The following is a 25,420-nucleotide window of genomic DNA, read 5'->3' as shown; positions in this document are numbered from 1 at the left end:
TTTCATTAGCATCAGTGGATCTGAAGTGGGCCTCACAGCAAGAAGGTTGTTAGATTGCTTCTCACCCTTTCTGTGTGGAGTTTGCGTGTTCTCCCCGTGTCTGCGTGGATTCCCGCGGGGTGGATTCCTCCCACATCCAAAGACACGCAGGTTAAGTGGATTGGAAACTTTAAATTGTCCACAGGTGTGTGTGCGGGTGTGAATGTGTTTGCTTGTCTATATGTGACCCTGCGACAGACTGGGTCCTGTCCACAGTGAACCCCACCTTACACCCTATGACTGCTGGGATAGCCCCCCTCCCCCACGTGACCCTTAATTGGAGTAAGCAGATACAAAAAATGAACAAGTGGTGGCTGGCTCATAGGGGGCGCTTGGGCGCTGCCCTCACAGATGTGGAGGGGGAAAATTATAAAATATATATATATTTTTAAAAAGTATTATCAATGTCAGTTAGTTTTACTTAATAGTATGTGCCTACATGTAATCTGAATTATTAAAACAACATTTTCACCAACTGACTGTCATTCAACAGTGCATTTCCACTGACAGAACGTATCATTTCACTTCTTGGGTGCTCACTCATTGAGCCCCTTGAAGTGCAGTGAAATGACCAATTGTGTTGGTTGCTAAGGAAAAATAATAAATATTTGGCCAATCAGTATCTCCAAATGTAATGGCTTGGATCACCCTTCAAAGTGCTGCTGCTTTTGGGAACCTTGGAAAAATGAGCAACCGCAAACTGCCGCACAGTGGTTGCGCTCATGGAGGAGGCTCGAAGTTTGGTCGGTGGAAAAGAAGCAGCACGATGCCAACTAAAACCAGCTCCCAGCCTCACTTCTTACAAATGAAGCCAAGTCCCTCTCACACACTCTCTCTCTCTCTCTCTCTCTCTCTCTCTCTCTCTCTCTCTCTCTCTCTGTCTCTCTCTCTCTCTCTCTGTCACACAGACCCACACCTTGTCTTCTCTCACACACACTCTTTCTCACAAACACACATACACACACACTCTCGCTCTTCTCTCTCTCACACACACTCTTCTCTCTCTCACACACACACTCTTCTCTCTCTCACACACACTCTCTCTCTCACACAGACACACACTCTCTCCTCTCTCACACACATGCTGTCTTCTCTTCTCTCTCACACACACAGACACACGCACGCTCTCTTCTCTCTATCTCTTTCACTCTCTCACATACACACATTCTCTTTCTGTCTCACTCATACACACACTCTCACACATTCTCTCACTCACTCACTCATTCACTCTCTCTCTCATACACACACACACTCTCTCTCTCTCACACACACACACGCTCTCTTCTCTCTGTCACACAGACCCACACCTTGTCTTCTCTCACACACACTCTTTCTCACAAACACACATACACACACACTCTCGCTCTTCTCTCTCTCACACATACTCTTCTCTCTCTCTCACACACTCTTCTCTCTCTCACACACATTCTTCTCTCTCTCTCACACAGACACACACTCTCTCTTCTCTCACACACATGCTCTCTTCTCTCTCACTCTCACACACACACACTCTCTTCTCTCTCTCACACACAGACACACACTCTCTTTCTTTCTCTCTCTCTCTCACACACACACATGCTCTCTTCTCTCTATCTCTTTCACTCACTCTCACATACACACATTCTCTTTCTGTCTCACTCATACACACACTCTCTCACACATTCTCTCACTCACTCATTCACTCTCTCATACACACACACTCTCTCTCTTTCGCTCACACACACACTCTCGCTCTCTCTCACTCACTCACACACACTCTCTCTCTCATACACACACACTCTCTTCTCACTCTCTCACACACACACAATCTCTCTCTCACAAACACTCTCTCTTTCACTCACTCTCTCTCTCACACACACACACACACACACACACACTCTCTCACACACATTCTCTTTCTCTCTCACACGCACTCTCTCTCTCTCTCCCTCTCTCCCTCTCTCTCTCACACATACACTCTCTCTTTCCCTCACACACACTTTCTCTCTCACACACACACTCATTCTCTCTCCTCACTCACACACACTCTCACACACACACACACACACACACACTGTCTCCTTCTCACTCACACACACTTTCTCACACACTCTCTCTCTCTCTCTCTCTCTCTCTCTCTCTCTCTCTCTCTCTCTCTCTCTCTCTCTCTCTCTCTGGTGCATGATGGGAGTTTGGACGTGTGTGAGAGTCGCAGGTGAGAGTGTGACGCAGTTCAGATGAGGTGGTGTTTGTTTTTACTTTTCAGTGTTTGTGTTGATTTTCGGGTTGTTTGTGGTTGTTTTTTATTGTTTTGACTGGTTTGTGTGTGGTTTTGTGTGTTTTTTTGCAGCGGATGGCGTCTGGCTCGCTGCCAGCCCTCTCGCTCTGTCACAGGGTGGTCCCTGACCCGGCTGTGTCTGTGGAGGACGTCCTCCTGGCTGTGGGCAAACAGGTCAGCCAGGAAAATTTAACATTTTTGTCCAGGATGAACAGAGCCGTGTTGGTTTTTCTGTAGGAGGAGCGTTTCTCTGCTCAGCTTGTTGAAAGTGGGGTTTATCTGAATGATTCTTACCTGCAGGTTTCTCCTCTCTACACTCCGTCCACTAAAATCATTATTTCTGGGGTTCCTCCATTTGTTTCAAACAAGGCTGTCAGTCGGGAGCTCCAGAGTTTCGGGAAGTTTGCCAGCAGTTTTAAGATGATTGGACTGGGCTATAAGAGCGAGAAACTTTGCCACGTTCAGTCCTTCAGTCGTCAGGTGTTCATGTTACTGAACTGTCCGACCCAGACTCTGGACGTGTCCTTCAGAGTCAAACATGAAGACTCTTTTTACGTGGTTTATGCCAGTTCAGGAAGTATGAAGTGTTTTGAATGTGGGGATGTTGGTCACAAACCTCTCATGTGTCCACACAAAAGCGATGTGTCTGGGGCGTAGGTGTCAGCGGCTCCGGGTCCAGTTCTGGGGCCTTCGGCCTCGGGGCTCGGGGACCAAGTGTTGGTGTCTGGTCCGGGGGAGGGGTCCAGTTTGCAGGAGGAGGCCGTTTCTCCGCAGCAGGGTGTCTCTGAGCCTGAAGCTGTCAGTGTAACTGCTGATCAGCTGACAAATGAACATTCTGGGTTGACTGATGCTGTGATGATTGACAGTTCTGAGATCAGTCCAGTTCATGGTTCTGTCTCTCCTTCTGCGGTTGACGCTGATGTTTCTGCTGTGGGTGAGTCCTTGGTCAGGGTGGACAAGGTGAACGGGTTGACTGGGAGACACCGGGCCCTGCGGACCCCGAACCCCCACTGAGTCAAAGTATTAATGATGACAACATGGATTATGATTCAGACTCCAGCATGTCCACCACCGGTTCCTTCTCTCAGAGCAGTAATCTGTACACACTGCAGGACATCAACAGTTTCCTGGATGATTCATTTGGTAAATCTGTGGAAGTTGCAGATTATTTTCGCGACACAGATAAATTTGTTAAATCTGTTAAAGTGTTGCAGACGCTTGTTGGCTTGGACCTGCTGGATGAGAAGAAATGGTACAGACTCAGGAAACACATCACTGCTTTGGGGAAGGAATCTCTGTCCAAGCGGGGACGAGGTCTCAGGGGTCGTAAATCCACTAGACAGAGTATGAGCATGTCTCACCAGGTGTTCTATCTTCTCTATCTGTCTTACTGTCTGTTCTCTCTCCACTCAGTCCACATGCAGCATCTGAAGGTGGACTCTTTGAACATGAACAGTGGTAGGGACAGTGTAGGGCTTTGGTCTTTGAGCTCTTTGAACAAAAGGGGTTACATGTGTTGTTCCTGCAGAAGACACTCTGACGCAGATAATGAAGTGGACTGGGCTCGGTGGTGGAGGGAACAGTTTTATCAAAGTCATATGGCTCCAACATCAGTGCTGGAGTGGCGGGTTTTTTCTCCTCGATTTAACATCACTGTTTTATCCACCACTGAGATTGTGCAGGGTCGGGTTCTGTTGGTCAGGGCTCAGGTCGAGGGGTTGACCATGGTGTTTACGAATATTTACGCACACAATGAGGGCTCGGAGTGGGTGGGGTTATTCAAACAGGTGAGGAACATTTTAGTGCAGCAGGATCCTGGTAACTGTTTGGTGTTGGGGGGTGACTTCAACTGCACTGTGGATATGTCACTGGATCGGGTTGGTGAGGAGCCACATTTGCAGTCGGCTTCCTCACTGGCTGGCTTTTTACATGAGGTGGATTTGTTGGACACATGGAGGGTCACACACCCACAGGACAGACAGTACATGTGGGTTCGGGTTTCAGATCGGTTGGTGTCTGCAGCCAGGCTTGACCGGATTTATATGTCACCCTCATTCAGGAACAGATTATGCAGGAGTTTCATTCAGCCAGTTGGTTTTTCAGATCATCATCTCATCACCACAGAAATATTCCACTCACACACTCAGAGGTTCAACACTTACTGGAAATTCAACACCAAACTTTGCATGACAGGACATTTTGTGATTTATTTGAATCTTTTTGGGGTTTCTGGAGGGGTAGGAAGGGGACATTTGGGACAGTGAGTCAGTGGTGGAAAGCCGGCAAAACTCAGGTTGGGGTTTTGCGTCAACAGTACACTTCCTATTCTACAGCTAGGGTCACGGGAGCCATGGCAGCACTTGAGAAGGACATTATGGACATTCAGGCCAACCTACATACAGCTGGGCCTCCTGACCAGCATGGTCTGCTGCAGGGGAAGAGGGCAGAGCTGAATGCCCTGTTACAGGAGAGGGTGAAAGGGGCGATGGTGAGGGCTCGCTTTGCAAACATCAAGGATATGGATGCACCCAGTTCCTTCTTCTTTAATCAGGAGAAGAGGACCTCTCATCAGTAGGTGATGACCTGTCTTCACCTTCCTGACGGACGGATGATGAGTGATTCAGCGGAGATGCGGAGACATGCTATGGACTTCTACTCGGCTCTCTACAGTGCTGTGGACTGTGACGGGGCCTGTGCAGCTGACCTTCTGAGAGATCTCTCCTGGCTGGTGGTCTTGGAGTGAGAGGCCTTGGACTCCCCCATCATGCTTGATGAACTGACAATGGTGGTACAGTAGATGGCATCTGGGAAAGCTGCAGGGATCGATGGACTCCCAGTGGATTTTTATGTACACTTCTGGGGCTTTCTCTGTGCTGATCTTCTGGAGGTGTTGCAGGAGACCATTGCGGCTGCTTGGTCACTTCTTGTCATTGTGCTGTTCTGTCCCTCCTGCCTAAGAAAGGGGATCTTACCCAGTGTTGTATAGTGACGAAGTAAAAATATTTCACTACTGTACTTAAGTACATTTTGAGAGACTTTGTACTTTACTTGAGTTTTTTTTTATTCTGCTTACTTTCACTTTTACCTCACTACATTTCCGACCTTAATTGCATACTTCTACTCCGATACATTTTCTATGCGCCATGCCGTTACTCGTTACAAAAAACACACACACACACACACGAAAAAAGTGGTGTTTTCACCCAGAGACACCACTGATTACGAGTGATTGCAATGAAGTCAGGCCGATTTGTCTTGAGTCATGTCCAGTAGGCTTTTTTGCAGTTGCGCACTTCGGGGGTGTTTGTCAGGAAAATGATCAATTCTCTACATTGATTACAGACCTGCAGCGGGTCTGTAATCAACTTTTCTGCAGCGCGGCTTTGCTTTGAACCTTGAACCAATCGAAGCAGTGATTCACAGGTCGAAGCAGTGCTTCGATCTATGATTCGTGGATTTTAGTTCGCTTTATCCTAATTTTTTCCCGCTAAAACCCCAAAGAGCATATGTCTGTGAGTAATATTTAATATTTTTACGTTAAACCGACCTGTTATGGTCTTCTGAAACAGTTGATAGATGTATTTTATAACTTAAAAACGGGACTGATGCTAACACATTAGCATGTCTATGGCGTTTTCAATGTTAAAGTTAGCATTAAGCTGTTCGCATCAGCACGTTTGTGTTGATTTGTGTTCGTTGTCGTAAAAGAGTCAAATTGTAATTTTTTTTTAATTTTATTTTTATTCATATATTATAGCAACAACAACAATAGTCTACATAATAGACAATAATAGTCAATAATAATGGACTAATAATGTTACAATACAATTTTAGAGAAAGAGACAAAAAGAACCTAATGAAACAAAACATAACAGAAAAGATAAAACCATGTAACAATGAAAATAAATAAATACATATAGAAATAAATAACTGTTTCCTGTGAACACCTAGTGAGTAGCCTCGTTTAGGTTTTGAAACCTTGTTTCTGAAGTGTTTTTGTGTGATGTGCACAATTTTCAGTATTTTGAATAATACTACCAGTCATTTACAAGCCTAGATAAACTTTTATAAAAAATAAATAAATAAATCAGTCCGTTTTTGATTATTAACATTTACTTAAACTTTTACTTTGAATACTTGAGTACATTTAGGTGTACATTACTTGTCATACTTAAGTACAATAAATACTAGATACTTTAAGACTTTTACTTGAGTAGCATTTCAATCAGTTATTTGAACTTCTACCAAAGTCATTTTTTTAATGGGTATCTGTACTTTTACTTAAGTGTGATGTTCCGGTACTTTATACAACACTGATCTTACCCTGTTGCAGAACTGGAGACCGGTTGCACTTCTCTGTGCAGAGTATAAACTTTTTCTAGGGTACTGGCGAACAGGTTAAAAGTTGCCCTGGATTTCATTGTTCACAAGGACCAGTCCTATTGTGTGCCAGATAGGACTATTATGGGCAACCTTCTTTGATGAGAGATTTGTTTGATTTGTGCAATACTGGGGATTTGGTTTGCGGGTTTGTGTCACTTGAACAGGACCTGGGTTCATCACGAGTTCTTGTTTTCCACTTTGAGGGTGTTTAGCTTTGGTGAAGGATTTATTTCATTTATTGGGGTTTCATTTGTTGGTATAACCCCAATTCCAATGAAGTTTGGACGTTGTGTAAAATGTAAATAAAAACTGAATACAATGATTTGCAAATCCTCTTCAACCTATATTCAGTTGAATACACCACAAAGACAAGATATTTAATGTTCAAACTGATAAACTTTAATGGTTTTGTGCAAATATTTGCTCATTTTGAAATGGATGCCTGCAACACGTTTCAAAAAAGTTGGGACAGTGATATGTTTACCACTGTGTTACATCACCTTTCCTTCTAACAACACTCAATAAGTGTTTGGGAACTGAGGACACTAATTGTTGAAGCTTTGTAGGTGGAATTCTTGCTTGATGTACAACTTCAGTTGTTCAACAGTTCAGGGTCTCTGTTGTCGTATTTTGTGCTTCATAATGCGTCACACATTTTCAATGGGCGACAGGTCTGGACTGCAGGCAGGCCAGTCTAGTACCTGCACTGTTTTACTATGAAGCCACGCTGTTGTAACACGTGCAGAATGTGGCTTTGCATTGTCTTGCTGAAATAAGCAGGGACATCCCTGAAAAAGACGTTGCTTGGATGGCAGCATGTGTTGCTCCAAAACCTGGATGTACCATTCAGTATTGATGCGGCCATCACAGATGTATAAGTTGCCCATGCCATGGGCACTAACACAACCTCATACCATCACAGATGCTGGCTTTTGAACTTTGTGCTGGTAACAATCCGGATGTTTTTTTTTCTCTTTTGTCTGGAGGACACGACGTCCATAATTTCCAAAAACAATTTGAAATGTGGACTCATCAGACCACAGCACACTTTTCCACTTTGCGTCTGTCCATTTCAAATGAGCTCGGGCCCAGAGAAGGCGGCGGCATTTCTGGATGTTGTTGATGTACGGCTTTCGCTTTGCATGGTAGAGTTTTAACTTGCACTTGTAGATGTAGTGATGAACTGTGTTAACTGACAATGGTTTTCTGAAGTGTTCCTGAGCCCACGTGGTAAGATCCTTTGCACAATGATGTCGGTTTTTAATGCAGTGCCGCCTGAGGGATTGAAGGTCACGGGCATTCAATGCTGGTTTTTGGCCTTGCCGCTTACATGTAGAAAGTTCTCCAGATTCTCTGAATCTTCTAATTATATTATGGACTGTAGATGATGGAATCTCTAAATTCCTTGCAATTGAACAAAGTGGTGATCCTCGCCAAATCTTTGCTTGTGAACGGCTGAGCCTTTTGGGGATGCTCTTTTTATACCCAATCATGACACTCACCTGTTTCCAATTAGGTGTTCTTTGAACATTTATCAACTTTCCCAGTCTTTTGTTGCCCCTGTCCCAGCTTTTTTGAAACGTGTTGCAGGCATCCATTTCAAAATGAGCAAATATTTGCACAAAAACAAAAACATCTATCAGTTTGAACATTAAATATCTTGTCTTTGTGGTGTATTCAGTTGAATATTGGTTGAAGAGGATTTGCAAATTGTTCTATTCTGTTTTTATTTACATTTTACACAACATCCCAACTTCATTGGAATTGGGGTTGTATAATGGGGCTTCATTACGGGGGTATAAGACAGGGCTGCCCCATCTCAGGTCAGCTATACTCTTTAGCCATTGAGCCACTCTTGTGTCGCATTTAGGGCCAAGCTGTCTGGTCTTGTTTTGCTGGGTTTTCAACTGTCTTCTCCCCTGGTGCTCTCTGCTTATGCAGATGACATTACAGTTTTTGTCACGAATCAGGCAGACGTTGATGGGTTATTAGACAGTTTACTGCTCTATGAGATGGGAACCTCTGCGAGAGTAAACTGGGAGAAGAGTGAGGCTGTCCTGATGAGGAGGTGCAGGAAGGGGCTGCTCCTTGTCTGCCATATGGTCTGCGGTGGGTGTTGAGGGTTTGAAAATTCCGTGCGCTTTTCGGAGGACGGTTGGGTATCGTCAGAGGAATTGGGTGGGCTTGATGGAGAAGGTGTGTGCCAGACTGTCCAAATGGCAATGGTTGCTGCCCCATATATCCTATACGGGGTGAGTTCTGGTTGCTAATAACTTGGTCGCTTCGGCGCTGTGGCACAAACTGTCTGTCCTCCCTCCACCACGGGGCCTTATTGAGCAGTTGCAGCAGTTACTGGTGGACTTTTTCTGGTCAGGCCGTCACTGGATCAGAGCTCCCGTGTTGTACATGCCGCTTCATGAAGGAGGATAGCAGCTGGTGCACATTTCTGCTTGGGTGTCGACATTCAGGTTGCAAGCTGCTCAGAGACTGTTGTACACCTTGGGATTGAGCTGACAGTATACGGCGCGTGTACTGCTGAGGAAGGACTGGAGGCAGGTCTTGGGTATAACAAACATCTGTTCCTCCTACATAGGCAGGACATCATCGGGACGTGTACCTCGGCTTTTTACCAGTCAGTTCTCCAGACATGGCAGGTCCTCGCTGTGCACAGGGACAATGTAGGCACATCTGGGTTGTGGCTGTTTGAGAAGCCTCTTTTCTTCGATGACTTTGTTAGCTCTCCTGGGTTTTCATCTGCCACTCTGCGGTCCCGCCTGAGGGAGGCGAGGTGCACCAAACTGGGCCATCTACTGCACACGTCTGTTATGGAGGTTGGTGGAGTCGGAGGGAGTTCGGTCCTCCAGCATGCTGCTCAAGGTGGTGGAGGAGGTTTGCGCTTCCCTGCCAGGGCCCCACAGAGCGTTTACTGAGAACCGTACTCTGTCTGACCAGTGGGATGATGAATGTGAAACTGGTGATTTTGAAAAGGACATGACATGATTATTGTGGAATAGTAGTAATTTTCCGACTGTTCAGTTGAACTGCTGCAGGAAGATTTTTTTTCCTTTATCTCGTCCTAATGCAGATGTAGTATCACTTTCTAGTCAACATTAGTATGAAATACGTATTCTGAGTAATTATAAAAATGTTGGGTTTTTTTTGTTTTGTTTTTTTTGCATTTATTAGTGAATATGTTTTCAATTCTTTTTAAAATTGAGGCTTCACAGTAACATGAATGGGACTGTAGACTTGACCTTCACACAGACTGTCCGTAAATTTCAGTCCTGCTGTTGAACTTGGAGTTGACATATTGTGTGTTTGGACTTTTCTCACAAACCACAATTGTTTTTAATGTACAACCCCTGGCAAAAATTATGGACTCACCGGCCTCAGAGGATGTTCATTCAGTTGTTTAATTTTGTAGAAAAAAAAGCAGATCACAGACATGACACAAAACTAAAGTCATTTCAAATGGCAACTTTCTGGCTTTAAGAAACACTATAAGAAATCAGGAAAAATAATTGTGGCAGTCAGTAACGGTTACTTTTTTAGACCAAACAGAGGAAAAAAATATGGACTCACTCAATTCTGAGGAATAAATTATGGAATCACCCTGTAAATTTTCATCCCCAAAACTAACACCTGCATCAAATCAGATCTGCTCATTAGTCTGCATCTAAAAAGGAGTGATCACACCTTGGAGAGCTGTGGCACCAAATGGACTGACATGAATCATAGCTCCAACCCGAGACATGTCAATTGAAACAAAGGAGAGGATTATCAAACTCTTAAAAGAGGGTAAATCATCACGCAATGTTGCAAAAGATGTTGGTTGTTCACAGTCAGTTGTGTATAAACTCTGGACCAAATGCAAACAACATGGGAAGGCTGTTAAAGGCAAACATACTGGTAGACCAAGGAAGACATCAAAGACAGAAAACGTAAAGCAATATGTCTCAAAAATCAAAAAATGCACAACAAAACAATTGAGGAATGAATGGGAGGAAACTGGAGTCAACGTCTGTGACCGAACTGTAAGAAACCGCCTAAAGGAAATGGGATTTACATACAGAAAAGCTAAACGAAAGCCGTCATTAACACCTAAACAGAAAAAAACAAGGTTACAATGGGCTAAGGAAAAGCAATCGTGGACTGTGGATGACTGGATGAAAGTCATATTCAGTGATGAATCTTGAATCTGCATTGGGCATGGTGATGATGCTGGAACTTTTGTTTGGTGCCTTTCCAATGAGATTTATAAAGATGACTGCCTGAAGAGAACATGTAAATTTCCACAGTCATTGATGATATGGGGCTACATGTCAGGTAAAGGCACTGGGGAGATGGCTGTCATTACATCATCAATAAATGCACAAGTTTATGTTGATATTTTGGACAATTGAAAGGATGTTTGGGGATGATGAAATCATTTTTCAAGATGATAATGCATCTTGCCATAGAGCAAAAACTGTTGAAAACATTCCTTGCAAAAAGACACATAGGGTCAATGTCATGGCATAGGGTCAATGTCATGGCATAGGGTCAATGTCAACGAGCAGATCTGATTTGATGCGGGTGTTAGTTTTGGGGATAAAAATTTACAGGGTGATTCCATAATTTATTCCTCAGAATTGAGTGATTCCATATTTTTTTCCTCTGCTTGGTCTAAAAAAGTAACCGTTACTGACTGCCACAATCAACATATTGATTTATTCTGCCTAACAGAAACCTGGTTACAGCAGGATGAATATGTTAGTTTAAATGAGTCAACACCCCCGAGTCACACTAACTGTCAGAATGCTCGTAGCACGGGCCGGGGCGGTGGATTAGCAGCAATCTTCCATTCCAGCTTATTAATTAATCAAAAACCCAGACAGAGCTTTAATTCATTTGAAAGCTTGTCTCTTAGTCTTGTCCATCCAAATTGGAAGTCCCAAAAACCAGTTTTATTTGTTATTATCTATCGTCCACCTGGTCGTTACTGTGAGTTTCTCTGTGAATTTTCAGACCTTTTGTCTGACTTAGTGCTTAGCTCAGATAAGATAATTATAGTGGGCGATTTTAACATCCACACAGATGCTGAGAATGACAGCCTCAACACTGCATTTAATCTATTATTAGACTCTATTGGCTTTGCTCAAAAAGTAAATGAGTCCACCCACCACTTTAATCATATCTTAGATCTTGTTCTGACTTATGGTATGGAAATAGAAGACTTAACAGTATTCCCTGAAAACTCCCTTCTGTCTGATCATTTTTTAATAACATTTACATTTACTCTGATGGACTACCCAGCAGTAGGGAATAAGTTTCATTACACTAGAAGTCTTTCAGAAAGCGCTGTAACTAGGTTTAAGGATATGATTCCTTCTTTATGTTCTCTAATGCCATATACCAACACAGTGCAGAATAGCTACCTAAACTCTGTAAGGGAGATAGAGTATCTCGTCAATAGTTTTACATCCTCATTGAAGACAGCTTTGGATGCTGTAGCTCCTCTGAAAAAGAGAGCTTTAAATCAGAAGTGTCTGACTCCATGGTATAACTCTCAAACTCGTAGCTTAAAGCAGATAACCCGTAAGTTGGAGAGGAAATGGCGTCTCACTAATTTAGAAGATCTTCACTTAGCCTGGAAAAAGAGTCTGTTGCTCTATAAAAAAGCCCTCCGTAAAGCTAGGACATCTTTCTTCTCATCACTAATTGAAGAAAATAAGAACAACCCCAGGTTTCTTTTCAGCACTGTAGCCAGGCTGACAAAGAGTCAGAGCTCTATTGAGCTGAGTATTCCATTAACTTTAACTAGTAATGAGTTCATGACTTTCTTTGCTAACAAAATTTTAACTATTAGAGAAAAAATTACTCATAACCATCCCAAAGACGTATCGTTATCTTTGGCTGCTTTCAGTGATGCCGGTATTTGGTTAGACTCTTTCTCTCTGATTGTTCTGTCTGAGTTATTTTCATTAGTTACTTCATCCAAACCATCAACATGTTTATTAGACCCCATTCCTACCAGGCTGCTCAAGGAAGCCCTACCATTATTTAATGCTTCGATCTTAAATATGATCAATCTATCTTTGTTAGTTGGCTATGTACCACAGGCTTTTAAGGTGGCAGTAATTAAACCATTACTTAAAAAGCCATCACTTGACCCAGCTATCTTAGCTAATTATAGGCCAATCTCCAACCTTCCTTTTCTCTCAAAAATTCTTGAAAGGGTAGTTGTAAAACAGCTAACTGATCATCTGCAGAGGAATGGTCTATTTGAAGAGTTTCAGTCAGGTTTTAGAATTCATCATAGTACAGAAACAGCATTAGTGAAGGTTACAAATGATCTTCTTATGGCCTCGGACAGTGGACTCATCTCTGTGCTTGTTCTGTTAGACCTCAGTGCTGCTTTTGATACTGTTGACCATAAAATTTTATTACAGAGATTAGAGCATGCCATAGGTATTAAAGGCACTGCGCTGCGGTGGTTTGAATCATATTTGTCTAATAGATTACAATTTGTTCATGTAAATGGGGAATCTTCTTCACAGACTAAAGTTAATTATGGAGTTCCACAAGGTTCTGTGCTAGGACCAATTTTATTCACTTTATATATGCTTCCCTTAGGCAGTATTATTAGACGGTATTGCTTAAATTTTCATTGTTACGCAGATGATACCCAGCTTTATCTATCCATGAAGCCAGACGACACACACCAATTAGCTAAACTGCAGGATTGTCTTACAGACATAAAGACATGGATGACCTCTAATTTCCTGCTTTTAAACTCAGATAAAACTGAAGTTATTGTACTTGGCCCCACAAATCTTAGAAACATGGTGTCTAACCAGATCCTTACTCTGGATGGCATTACCCTGACCTCTAGTAATACTGTGAGAAATCTTGGAGTCATTTTTGATCAGGATATGTCATTCAAAGCGCATATTAAACAAATATGTAGGACTGCTTTTTTGCATTTACGCAATATCTCTAAAATCAGAAAGGTCTTGTCTCAGAGTGATGCTGAAAAACTAATTCATGCATTTATTTCCTCTAGGCTGGACTATTGTAATTCATTATTATCAGGTTGTCCTAAAAGTTCCCTAAAAAGCCTTCAGTTAATTCAAAATGCTGCAGCTAGAGTGCTGACGGGGACTAGAAGGAGAGAGCATATCTCACCCATATTGGCCTCTCTTCATTGGCTTCCTGTTAATTCTAGAATAGAATTTAAAATTCTTCTTCTTACTTATAAGGTTTTGAATAATCAGGTCCCATCTTATCTTAGGGACCTCGTAGTACCATATCACCCCAATAGAGCGCTTCGCTCTCAGACTGCAGGCTTACTTGTAGTTCCTAGGGTTTGTAAGAGTAGAATGGGAGGCAGAGCCTTCAGCTTTCAGGCTCCTCTCCTGTGGAACCAGCTCCCAATTCAGATCAGGGAGACAGACACCCTCTCTACTTTTAAGATTAGGCTTAAAACTTTCCTTTTTGCTAAAGCTTATAGTTAGGGCTGGATCAGGTGACCCTGAACCATCCCTTAGTTATGCTGCTATAGACGTAGACTGCTGGGGGGTTCCCATGATGCACTGTTTCTTTCTCTTTTTGCTCTGTATGCACCACTCTGCATTTAATCATTAGTGATCTTTCTCTGCTCCCCTCCACAGCATGTCTTTTTCCTGGTTCTCTCCCTCAGCCCCAACCAGTCCCAGCAGAAGACTGCCCCTCCCTGAGCCTGGTTCTGCTGGAGGTTTCTTCCTGTTAAAAGGGAGTTTTTCCTTCCCACTGTAGCCAAGTGCTTGCTCACAGGGGGTCGTTTTGACCGTTGGGGTTTTACATCATTATTGTATGGCCTTGCCATACAATATAAAGCGCCTTGGGGCAACTGTTTGTTGTGATTTGGCGCTATATAAAAAAAAATTGATTGATTGATTGATTGATTTCTTATAGTGTTTCTTAAAGCCAGAAAGTTGTCATTTGAAATTACTTTAGTTTTGTGTCATGTCTGTGATCTGCTTTTTTTCTACAAAATTAAACAACTGAATGAACATCCTCTGAGGCCGGTGATTCCATAATTTTTGCCAGGGGTTGTATCTGTGTACTTATGATTTATGTTGACTCAATGCTCTGGGGTGAATGAGTGTGTGCGTGTGTGTGTGCGTGTGTGTGTGCGTGCATGTGTACTTGCTAACGGCAGGGTTGGACTGAACATGCTTCAATGACCAGCAAGATGCATGACGGACACACACACACACACACACACACTTATTCATTTGTCCTTGTGAGGATGTTTACTGTCAAAGTGTGTTTATATCTTAATTTTCACAACTGCACAACTTTGACCAGTGTATTTACAAACTCTATCTATCTGTCCATCCATCCATCTATCTCTCTCCCTAAACAAATGTGTTAGGCACCATACAGTTTTTATTGATATGTGTGTGCATGCGCGCGTGTGTGTGTGCGCGCGCGCGTGTGCATGTTGTATCTTCAACAGTTGGTGAAATGTTCAAGTATTCCTCTTCCAACAGTACCGTATTTTCTGGAGTATATGTCTTTTTTGTTTGTTTGTTTGTTTTTTGTTTGTTTTTTGTGTGTGTGTTTGTTTTGCTCATGGTACACTGTGTCCCAAACAGGAAGTGCCAAATTTTGAGTCTACAGTGAAACAGGAAATGTCAAATGTTGAACATTTCCTGGCATGGGTGGAGCTGGGTGTCACTGGAAATCTGATTGGACACCCCAGATGATTGACATGTCACGGCAACGCAGATCTGGTTGAAAAGAGCCATTTTGAAATCGGTGACATATTGACTGCTAGGTCTCTCCTGTACAGTAGTTGGCATTATGTACCACAAAATTTTTAATCCACCTCAGTAGAAGAAGAAAAATCTTGGAGCCATATTTGAACTGAACACGTCATCTGAACCAGGGACTCCTAATGACACCAAACTTATATTGGTGAGTAAACAACCGTATTTTATGTTTGAAATGAGGTCCAGGTTGTTCAAAGCGGTATTTCTCCTTTAAAATTATATATATATATATATATATATATATATATATATATATATATATATATATATATATATATATACACACACACACACACACACACACACACACACGTGTTTATCCTGTGATTTTAGATTAATTAAGCTCACAGCAGCTGGTTCATGCTCTGTTGGCTTATTAGTGCAGCAGATAACTACATAAACGCAACACTTTTGGTTTTGCTCCCATTTTGTATGAGATGAACTCAAAGATCTAAACCTTTTTCCACATACACAATATCACCATTTCCATCAAATATTGTTCACAAACCAGTCTAAATCTGTGATAGTGAGCACTTCCCCTTTGCTGAGATAATCCATCCCACCTCACAGGTGTGCCATATCAAGATGCTGATTAGACACCATGATTAGTGCACAGGTGTGCCTTAGACTGCCCACAATAAAAGGCCACTCTGAAAGGTGCAGTTTTATCACACAGCACAATGCCACAGATGTCGCAAGATTTGAGGGAGCGTGCAATTAGCATGCTGACAGCAGGAATGTCAACCAGAGCTGTTGCTTGTGTATTGAATGTTCATTTCTCTACCATAAGCCGTCTCCAAAGGCGTTTCAGAGAATTTGGCAGTACATCCAACCAGCCTCACAACCGCAGACCACGTGTAACCACACCAGCCCAGGACCTCCACATCCAGCATGTTCACCTCCAAGATCGTCTGAGACCAGCCACTTGAACAGCTGCTGGAACAATCGGTTTGCATAACCAAAGAATTTCTGCACAAACTGTCAGAAACCGTCTCAGGGAAGCTCATCTGTATGCTCGTCGTCCTCATCGGGGTCTCGACCTGACTCCAGTTCGTCGTTGCAACTTCGCACAGCCATTGAAGAGGGGTGGACCAACATTCCACAGGCCACAATTGACAACCTGATCAACTCTATGCGAAGGAGATGTGTTGCACTGCATGAGGCAAATGGTGGTCACACCAGATACTGACTGGTATCCCCCCCAATAAAACAAAACTACACCTTTCAGAGTGGCCTTTTATTGTGGGCAGTCTAAGGCACACCTGTGCACTAATCATGGTGTCTAATCAGCATCTTGATATGGCACACCTGTGAGGTGGGATGAATTATCTCAGCAAAGGAGAAGTGCTCACTATCACAGATTTAGACTGGTTTGTGAACAATATTTGAGGGAAATGGTGATATTGTGTATGTGGAAAAAGTTTTAGATCTTTGAGTTCATCTCATACAAAATGGGAGCAAAACCAAAAGTGTTGCGTTTATATTTTTGTTGAGTATAAAACAATCCTTCAAATGGTGATACAAGCATCAAATTCAGCACAAATACACCTTAGACATGACACTTTTGGAAAAACGACTGGCCACGTTAATTTTCAATAGACAGCTAAGTAGGGGTCAAATGAAGAATTACGCAGGGGTCAAAATTAAATGCTAATTAAATGCTTCAATCAAATTGAAAACTACACCACATTACTTGTCTGTTCATACAGATTCCAAAAAGGTATAGTTTGGACTATCTGTGACTGAATGTTATGGAGTTATGGGGTAAAAAAGGCAAGAATGGTGACAAAGGTTATTTTTAGTTTGTACTGGGGTCAAAAGTTAAAGTGGCTCCAATTTTGGTAAAAAGTGATGCAAATTATTGGTTGAGCTAATAGGATTAATACATGGAATAGTTTAGACAGTGTTGAATGCTTGGTCTCCAAAGTAAAGGTCAAATAAGGTCAATGTCCATTGGATTCTATGACATGTGACATATGTTACTCTGTAACATGATCTAAGCATGACACATGATGCAAACTTTTACTTTTTAAAAACTGATTAACTCAACCAATAATTTGCATCCCTAACCCTTTTTTTTGTTTTTCTTTTTTTTTTACCAAAATTGGAGCAACTTTAACTTTTGACCCCTGTACAAAGTGAAACTGACCTTTGTCACCATTCTTGCTGTTTTTACCCCATAACTCCATAACATTCAGTCATAGATAGTCCAACTATACCTTTTTGGAATCATTAGGATCAGGCAAATAATCAATCAATCAATCAATTTTTTTTATATAGCGCCAAATCACAACAAACAGTTGCCCCAAGGCGCTTTATATTGTAAGGCAAGGCCATACAATAATTATGTAAAACCCCAACGGTCAAAACGACCCCCTGTGAGCAAGCACTTGGCTACAGTGGGAAGGAAAAACTCCCTTTTAACAGGAAGAAACCTCCAGCAGAACCAGGCTCAGGGAGGGGCAGTCTTCTGCTGGGACTGGTTGGGGCTGAGGGAGAGAACCAGGAAAAAGACATGCTGTGGAGGGGAGCAGAGATCGATCACTAATGATTAAATGCAGAGTGGTGCATACAGAGCAAAAAGAGAAAGAAACAGTGCATCATGGGAACCCCCCAGCAATCTACGTCTATAGCAGCATAACTAAGGGATGGTTCAGGGTCACCTGATCCAGCCCTAACTATAAGCTTTAGCAAAAAGGAAAGTTTTAAGCCTAATCTTAAAAGTAGAGAGGGTGTCTGTCTCCCTGATCTGAATTGGGAGCTGGTTCCACAGGAGAGGAGCCTGAAAGCTGAAGTAAATAATGTGGTGTACTTTTCTATATGATTGGAGCATCTTTTAATTTTGACCCCTGTGTAATTCTTCAATTGACCCCTACCTGGCTGCCTTGAAAATTCAAGTGGCCAATCAGTTCCTTCAAAAGACTAATGTCTAAGGTGTATTTGTGCCAAATTTGATGTTTGTATCACCATTTGCAGGATTCCACTCTAAATATTCTCTTATCTGCTGCACTATATGTGAGATTTAAGATGCTGCTCCTCAATGTTTCTCAATTGCCCTCAAAAGTATTGGAACACTTAGTATTTCACACATTTTAATTTGTTTATGCCATTTCAAATACAAATTTTTAAATGAAATTATCTTCCTTAAACTCAAACTGATGCAAATGTACAATCCCAATTTCAATGAAGTTGGGACATTGTGTAAAATGTAAATAAAAACAGAATACAATGATTTGAAAATCCTCTTCAACCTATATTCAACTGAATACACCACAAAGACAAGATAATTAATCTTCAAACTGATAAATTTTATTGTTTTTGTGCAAATATTTGCTCATTTTGAAATGGATGCCTATAACACATTTCAAAAAATCTGGGACAGTGGTATGTTTACCACTGTGTTACATCACCTTTCCTTCTAACAACACTCGATAAACATTTGGGAACTGAGGACGCTAATTGTGAGTGTCATGATTGGGTATAAAAGGAGCAGCCCCAAAAGGCTCAGCCATTCACAAGCAAAGATGAGGTGAGGATCACCACTTTGTGAACAACTGCATGAAAAAAACAGTCCTACAGTTTAAGAACAATGTTTCTCAATGTTCAATTGCAAGGAATTTAGGGATTCCATCATCTACAGTCCATAATATAATCAGAGAATCAGGAGAACTTTCTACATGTAAGCGGCAAGGCCGAAAAACAAACACTGAATGCCCGTGACCTTTGATCCCTCAGGCGGCACTGCATTAAAAACTGACATCACTGTGTAAAGGATTTTACCATGTGGACTCAGGAACACTTCAGAAAACTACTGTCTGTTCACACAGTTTGTACAAGTGCAAGTTAAAACTCTACCATGCAAAGTGAAAGCCAAACATCAACAACATCCAGAAACGCTGCCACCTTCTCTGGGCTCAAGCTCATTTGAAATGGACAGATGCAAAGTGGAAACGTGTGCTGTGGTCTGATGAGTCCACATTTCAAATTGTTTTTGGAAATCATGGACGTCGTGTCCTCTGGACAAAACGAAAAGACAATCTAGATTGTTACCAGCGCAAAGTTCAAAATCCAGCATCTGTGATGGTATGGGGGGGTGTTAGTGCCCATGTCATGGACAACTTACACATCTGTGATGGCACCATCAATGCTGAAAGGTTTGGTGAAAGCCAAGTTGCCAAGTTTTGGTGAAAGAAACTTTAGTATTTCTTCATAATTGATGTAAATAAAGTCCAAGACATATTCAGTGACTTGGAAATGTTCATGTTTCCATCCCCTGACTTGACTGAAGAAAATGCAATAAAACTGATTATTATTTACAGGTACTATACCAAAGCATAGCATTATTTATGTAACCCATCATCTTGGCTTTTATATTTTTAATTAATTTATATCAGGTTTTAGAGATTTGCTTTCAGTTTGAGTTTAAGTAAAATAATTTTCAAAATTTTTGTTTTTTTTATTTGTTGTATCTAAAAAAAAAAATTAAAATGTGTGAAATACCAAGTGTACTGTATCGTAATCTTGGAAGACACTATATCCAAACCTTATGATGAGTGCAAAATGAGTTACTATTATTACTGTTTTGTTTAAGAATGTTTAATTTTCACTGTTGCTGCACTTTGTGTCAAATCACAGTCATATCATATAATATCATATCGATAGAGATAATATGTATATGTCGTGGACATGAACGAGTGATGCTTGTCAGCATCTCACCAGGTCATTTAGGTTCTTCAGACTTTATTTTGAGTAAATGCTTCAGGGGAGCATTAGTATGGCAAAAACCTTTCACCTTCAGTCTCCCCGCCTTTTTAAGCATTTTTCTTTATTTGCATCTCACATACTTGGTAAAGCTCCTCACCATCTAACCATGTCCTTTAGGTACTTCAGACTTTTTTCAGTAAAATGGTTCTTGGGAGCATGACTAAAACCTTTTAGCTTCTGGGGGGCTCTGCCCCCCATACTCTCCACCTTTTTAAGCATTTTTCTTTTTTTGCTTTTCAGCTGACCCCCCAATTACAGTCCTCTTAACCCCCTGCCACTTCAAGCATTTTATTAATGTAGATGTAAATGAATATTCAAAGTTTTCAGCTAGTTGACAGTAGAGCTGTACAATATGGCCAAATTTTTGTATCTCAATATTGTCATATATATTGTCATGTAAATGTCACTTATATACATGCTGTCCATATTCTTGAGCTGCTTAGGTGGGTAGGGAGAGCTTTTCAACCTACTATCCCTAAGTAGCTCTACTCGCTCTCTCTTTTTTTTGGTGCTGGAGTTTTTCTGCTGGAGTCAGTGGCTGCAAAGAAAACCTGCACCCTCTTGGCCCTTTCTGGAACAAGTTGCCCACCCCTGGTCTAAATTAAAAGATGCTCCAATCATATAGAAAATGACACCACATTATTTGCCTGATCATAAAGATTCCAAAAAAGGTATAGTTTGGACAATCTGTGACTGAATGTTATGGTGTTATGACGTAAAAGCAGCAAGAATGGTGACAAAGGTCAGTTTCAGTTTGTACAGGGGTCAAATGTTAAAGTTGCTCCATTAATTTTGCTCCAGCTGTATCTGTGCAGAATTTGATGCTTGTATCACCATTTGAAGGTTTGTTTCAGTTATCTGCTGCACTAATAAGCCAACAACAATAAGCCAACCTGAATTAAAGGAGAAATGCTGCTTTTAACAACCTGGACCTCATTTCTGACATAAAATACGGTAGTTTACTTACCAATATACATTTGGTGTGATTAGAAGTCCATAGTTCAAATTGTTCAGTTCAAATCTGAAGCAAACATTTTTCTTTTTCTACTAAGGTGGATTAGAATTATTTGATGTACACAGCGCCAACTACTGGACAGGAGGAACCTAGCAGTCAGTGTGACTCACTGATTTGAAAATGCAGCTCTTTTAACCAGACGTGTGGTGCTGTGACATGTCAATCATCTGTGTCCAATCAGACTTCAGGAGAGCCCAGTGAAACCCCGGCCTCTGCTCTCACTCCAACCATGCCTGGAAGTGTTTGACATTTGTACAGCCCTACTGTCAGCTAGCTGAAAAGTTTGAATATGGAATTTACATCAACATTTTAAAAAATGTTCATGTAAAAAATGTTTTAAAAAATTTTAAAGTGGCAGGGGTTTAAGAGGGCTGTAGTTAGGGGCTCTGGGGAGCTTCGCCCCCCAGAAGCTGAAGGGTTTTAGCCATGCTAATGCTCCCCAGAAGCATTTGCTGAAAAAAAGTCTGAAGAACCTAAATGACACGGTGAGATGCTAAAGAGCTTTGTTCGTTTGTGTCTGCAATATAATACATATTAATAAGATAAATAATAATGAATAGGTTTATAGGACTTTCCCAGGGATCAAAGCACTAAATCAAAATCAAATCAATTTTATTTATATAGCGCCAGTTGCCCCAAGGCGCTTTATATTGTAAGGCAAAAGCCATACAGTAATTACAGAAAAACCCCAACGGTCAAAACGACCCCCTGTGAGCAAGCACTTGGCGACAGTGGGAAGGAAAAACTCCCTTTTAACAGGAAGAAACCTCCAGCAGAACCAGGCTCAGGGAGGGGCAGTCTTCTGCTGGGACTGGTTGGGGCTGAGGGAGAGAACCAGGAAAAAGACATGCTGTGGAAGACAGCAGAGATCAATCACTGATGATTAAATGCAGAGTGGTGCATACAGAGCAAAAAGAGAAAGAAACAGTCAGTGCATCATGGGAACCCCCCAGCAGTCTAAGTCTATAGCAGCATAACTAAGGGATGGTTCAGGGTGACCTGATCCAGCCCTAACTATAAGCTTTAGCAAAAAGGAAAGTTTTAAGCCTAATCTTAAAAGTAGAGAAGGTGTCTGTCTCCCTAATCCGAATTGGGAGCTGGTTCCACAGGAGAGGAGCCTGAAAGCTGAAGGCTCTGCCTCCCATTCTACTCTTAAAAACCCTAGGAACTACAAGTAAGCCTGCAGTCTGAGAGCGAAGCGCTCTATTGGGGTGACATGGTACTATGAGGTCCCTAAGATAAGATGGGACCTGATTATTCAAAACCTTATAAGTAAGAAGAAGAATTTTAAATTCTATTCTGGAATTAACAGGAAGCCAATGAAGAGAGGCCAATATGGGTGAGATATGCTCTCTCCTTCTAGTCCCCGTCAGTACTCTAGCTGCAGCATTTTGAATTAACTGAAGGCTTTTCGGGGAACTTTTAAGACAACCTGATAATAATGAATTACAATAGTCCATGCTAGAGGAAATAAATGCATGAATTAGTTTTTCAGCATCACTCTGAGACAAGACCTTTCTAATTTTAGAGATATTGCGCAAATGCAAAAAAGCAGTCCTACATATTTGCTTAATATGCGCATTGGACATATCCTGATCAAAAATGACTCCAAGATTTCTCACAGTATTACTAGAGGTCAGGGTAATGCCATCCAGAGTAAGGATCTGGTTAGACACCATGTTTCTAAGATTTGTGGGGCCAAGTACAAAACTTCAGTTTTATCTGAATTTAGAAGTAGGAAATTAGAGGTCATCCATGTCTTTATGTCTGAAAGACATTCCTGCAGTTTAACTAATTGGTGTGTGTCCTCTGGCTTCATGGATAGATAAAGCTGGGTATCATCTGCGTAACAATGAAAATTTAAGCAATGTTTTCTAATAATATTGCCTAAGGGAAGCATGTATAAAGTGAATAAAATTGGTCCTAGCACAGAACCTTGTGGAACTCCATAATTAACCTTAGTCTGTGAAGAAGACTCCCCATTTACATGAACAAATTGTAATCTATTAGATAAATATGATTCAAACCACCGCAGCGCAGTGCCTTTAATAAGTATGGCATGCTCTAATCTCTGTAATAAAATTTTATGGTCAACAGTATCAAAAGCAGCACAGATCAGTTAGCTGTTTTACAACTACCCTTTCAAGAATTTTTGAGAGAAAAGGAAGGTTGGAGATTGTTCTATAATTAGCTAAGATAGCTGGGTCAAGTGATGGCTATTTTAGTAATGGTTTAATTACTGCCACCTTAAAAGCCTGTGGTACATAGCCAACTAATAAAGATAGACTGATCATATTTAAGATCGAAGCATTAATTAATGGTAGGGCTTCCTTGAGCAGGCTGGTAGGAATGGGGTCTAATAGACATGTTGGTGGTTTGGAGGAAGTAACTAATGAAAATAACTCAGACAGAACAATCGGAGAGAAAGAGTCTAACCAAATACCAGTATTACTGAAAGCAGCCAAAAATAATGATATGTCTTTCGGATGGTTATGAGTAATTTTTTCTCTAATAGTTAAAATTTTATTTGCAAAGAAAGTCATGAAGTCATTACTAGTTAAAGTTAAAGGAATACTCGGCTCAATAGAGCTCTGACTCTTTGTCAGCCTGGCTACAGTGCTGAAAAGAAACCTGGGGTTGTTCTTATTTTCTTCAATTAGTGATGAGTAGTAAGATGTCCTAGCTTTACAGAGGGCTTTTTTATAGAGCAACAGACTCTTTTTCCAGGCTAAGTGAAGATCTTCTAAATTAGTGAGACGCCATTTGCTCTCCAACTTATGGGTTATCTGTTATCTGCTCACTAAGAAAAATAAACTCGAATCATAAAAGAATAAATGCCAATATTAAAAAATACACTAACAATGCACAAAAATGCCAAATTAAAGATCTGATAATATATCAAACAAAGGTGGTGGTTACGCATTGGGCTTGAGATCTGAGGACTTGTATGCCACAAGATACGGGTAATTAAATATATACATCTAAATATCAATCATCAAGTTACATTCCAGAACAAACACACAAAACTTTGTTTTCTTCAACAATGTCCTGCCTGTTCAATGTCAATACATCTGATTAAAATTATTAGAAAAACCTCATTAAATACAGTGTAATTTGCTTCTAAATTACAGGAGACCACCTGAAAGAAATGATTCATTTGAGGACACCCAAATGAGCTGTAGTACTCGCACTATGTAGGAATGTTGACTGCAGCATGAGAGACATGTGGTGCATTTTCCTGGACATGATTCAGCATGCAGGTGTCAACCATGTGGACTGAAACCACCCTTGATAGTTGTTAACGAGCGCAGAGCCTTTAGGAGCTGCTCATTAACAACAAGCAGTCTGGCACTGTATTGATTCCCCTATTTAACAAATCAACCTTATCTAATGTTGACAAAGAACAAGTGATTACATATGAATAAGATGCTACACTCACTCATTCACTCATCTTCAACCACTTTTCCGGGTTTGGGTCGCGGGGGCAACAACTCCAGCAGGGGACCCCAAACTTCACTTTCCCTGGGCACATTGACTACCTCTGACTGTGGGATCCTGAGGCGTTCCCAGGCCAGTGTGGCGATATGATCTCTCCACCTAGTCCTGGGTCTTCCCCGGGGTGTCCTCTCAGATGGACATGCCTGGAACATCTCCCTAGGGATGCGCCCAGGAGGCATCCTTACCAGATGCCCGAACCACCTCAGCTGGCTCCTTTCAGCACAAAGGAACAGCAACTCTACTCTGAGCTCCCCATGGATGACCAAACGTCTCACCACTCTAATGAGTGAGCTGAAACAGGACACACACATACTATGTCCCTCTTTCACTTTTATCTGAATTATCTCAGTTTAGGCAAAGCAAACAAGATGAGAACAACTAAACATGAGGGAAATGTTTGGTAAACATCCTAAAAATGTAGAATACAGTATAACAGTATAAAGTTGCTGCCATCTCCATCTCATTCTACATCTTTGTTAATCATTTAGCATCTCTGTTAATCATTTAGCTTGTCTTTCTGAGTCTGATGGAAAATGTTGATTGAAGATGACACACTTTGGTCATAAAAACACTTTTGTCAAAAATGTTCAGGCTGGTAGATCTTTCAATGAGTTTTCACATCTAAACCATGTGTTTGGCGCCACACGTCTTCCACAGAGTTTGATG

At 41.4% G+C, this 25,420-nt stretch overlaps 1 protein-coding gene across 1 annotated transcript in view; it reads right to left on the bottom strand.

Annotated features, from left to right (window-relative positions):
* Positions 1–25,420, bottom strand: part of p2rx1 (purinergic receptor P2X, ligand-gated ion channel, 1) — a 119,075-nt gene that overhangs the window by 18,961 nt on the left and 74,694 nt on the right. The gene's annotated exons all lie outside the window — the stretch shown is intronic.

Source organism: Thalassophryne amazonica, chromosome 9 (genome assembly GCF_902500255.1).
Source record: "Thalassophryne amazonica chromosome 9, fThaAma1.1, whole genome shotgun sequence".
Classification (NCBI taxonomy): domain Eukaryota; kingdom Metazoa; phylum Chordata; class Actinopteri; order Batrachoidiformes; family Batrachoididae; genus Thalassophryne; species Thalassophryne amazonica.
The sequence above is the reverse complement of the archived record's forward strand: the minus strand, read 5'-3'. Positions and strand labels throughout refer to the sequence as shown.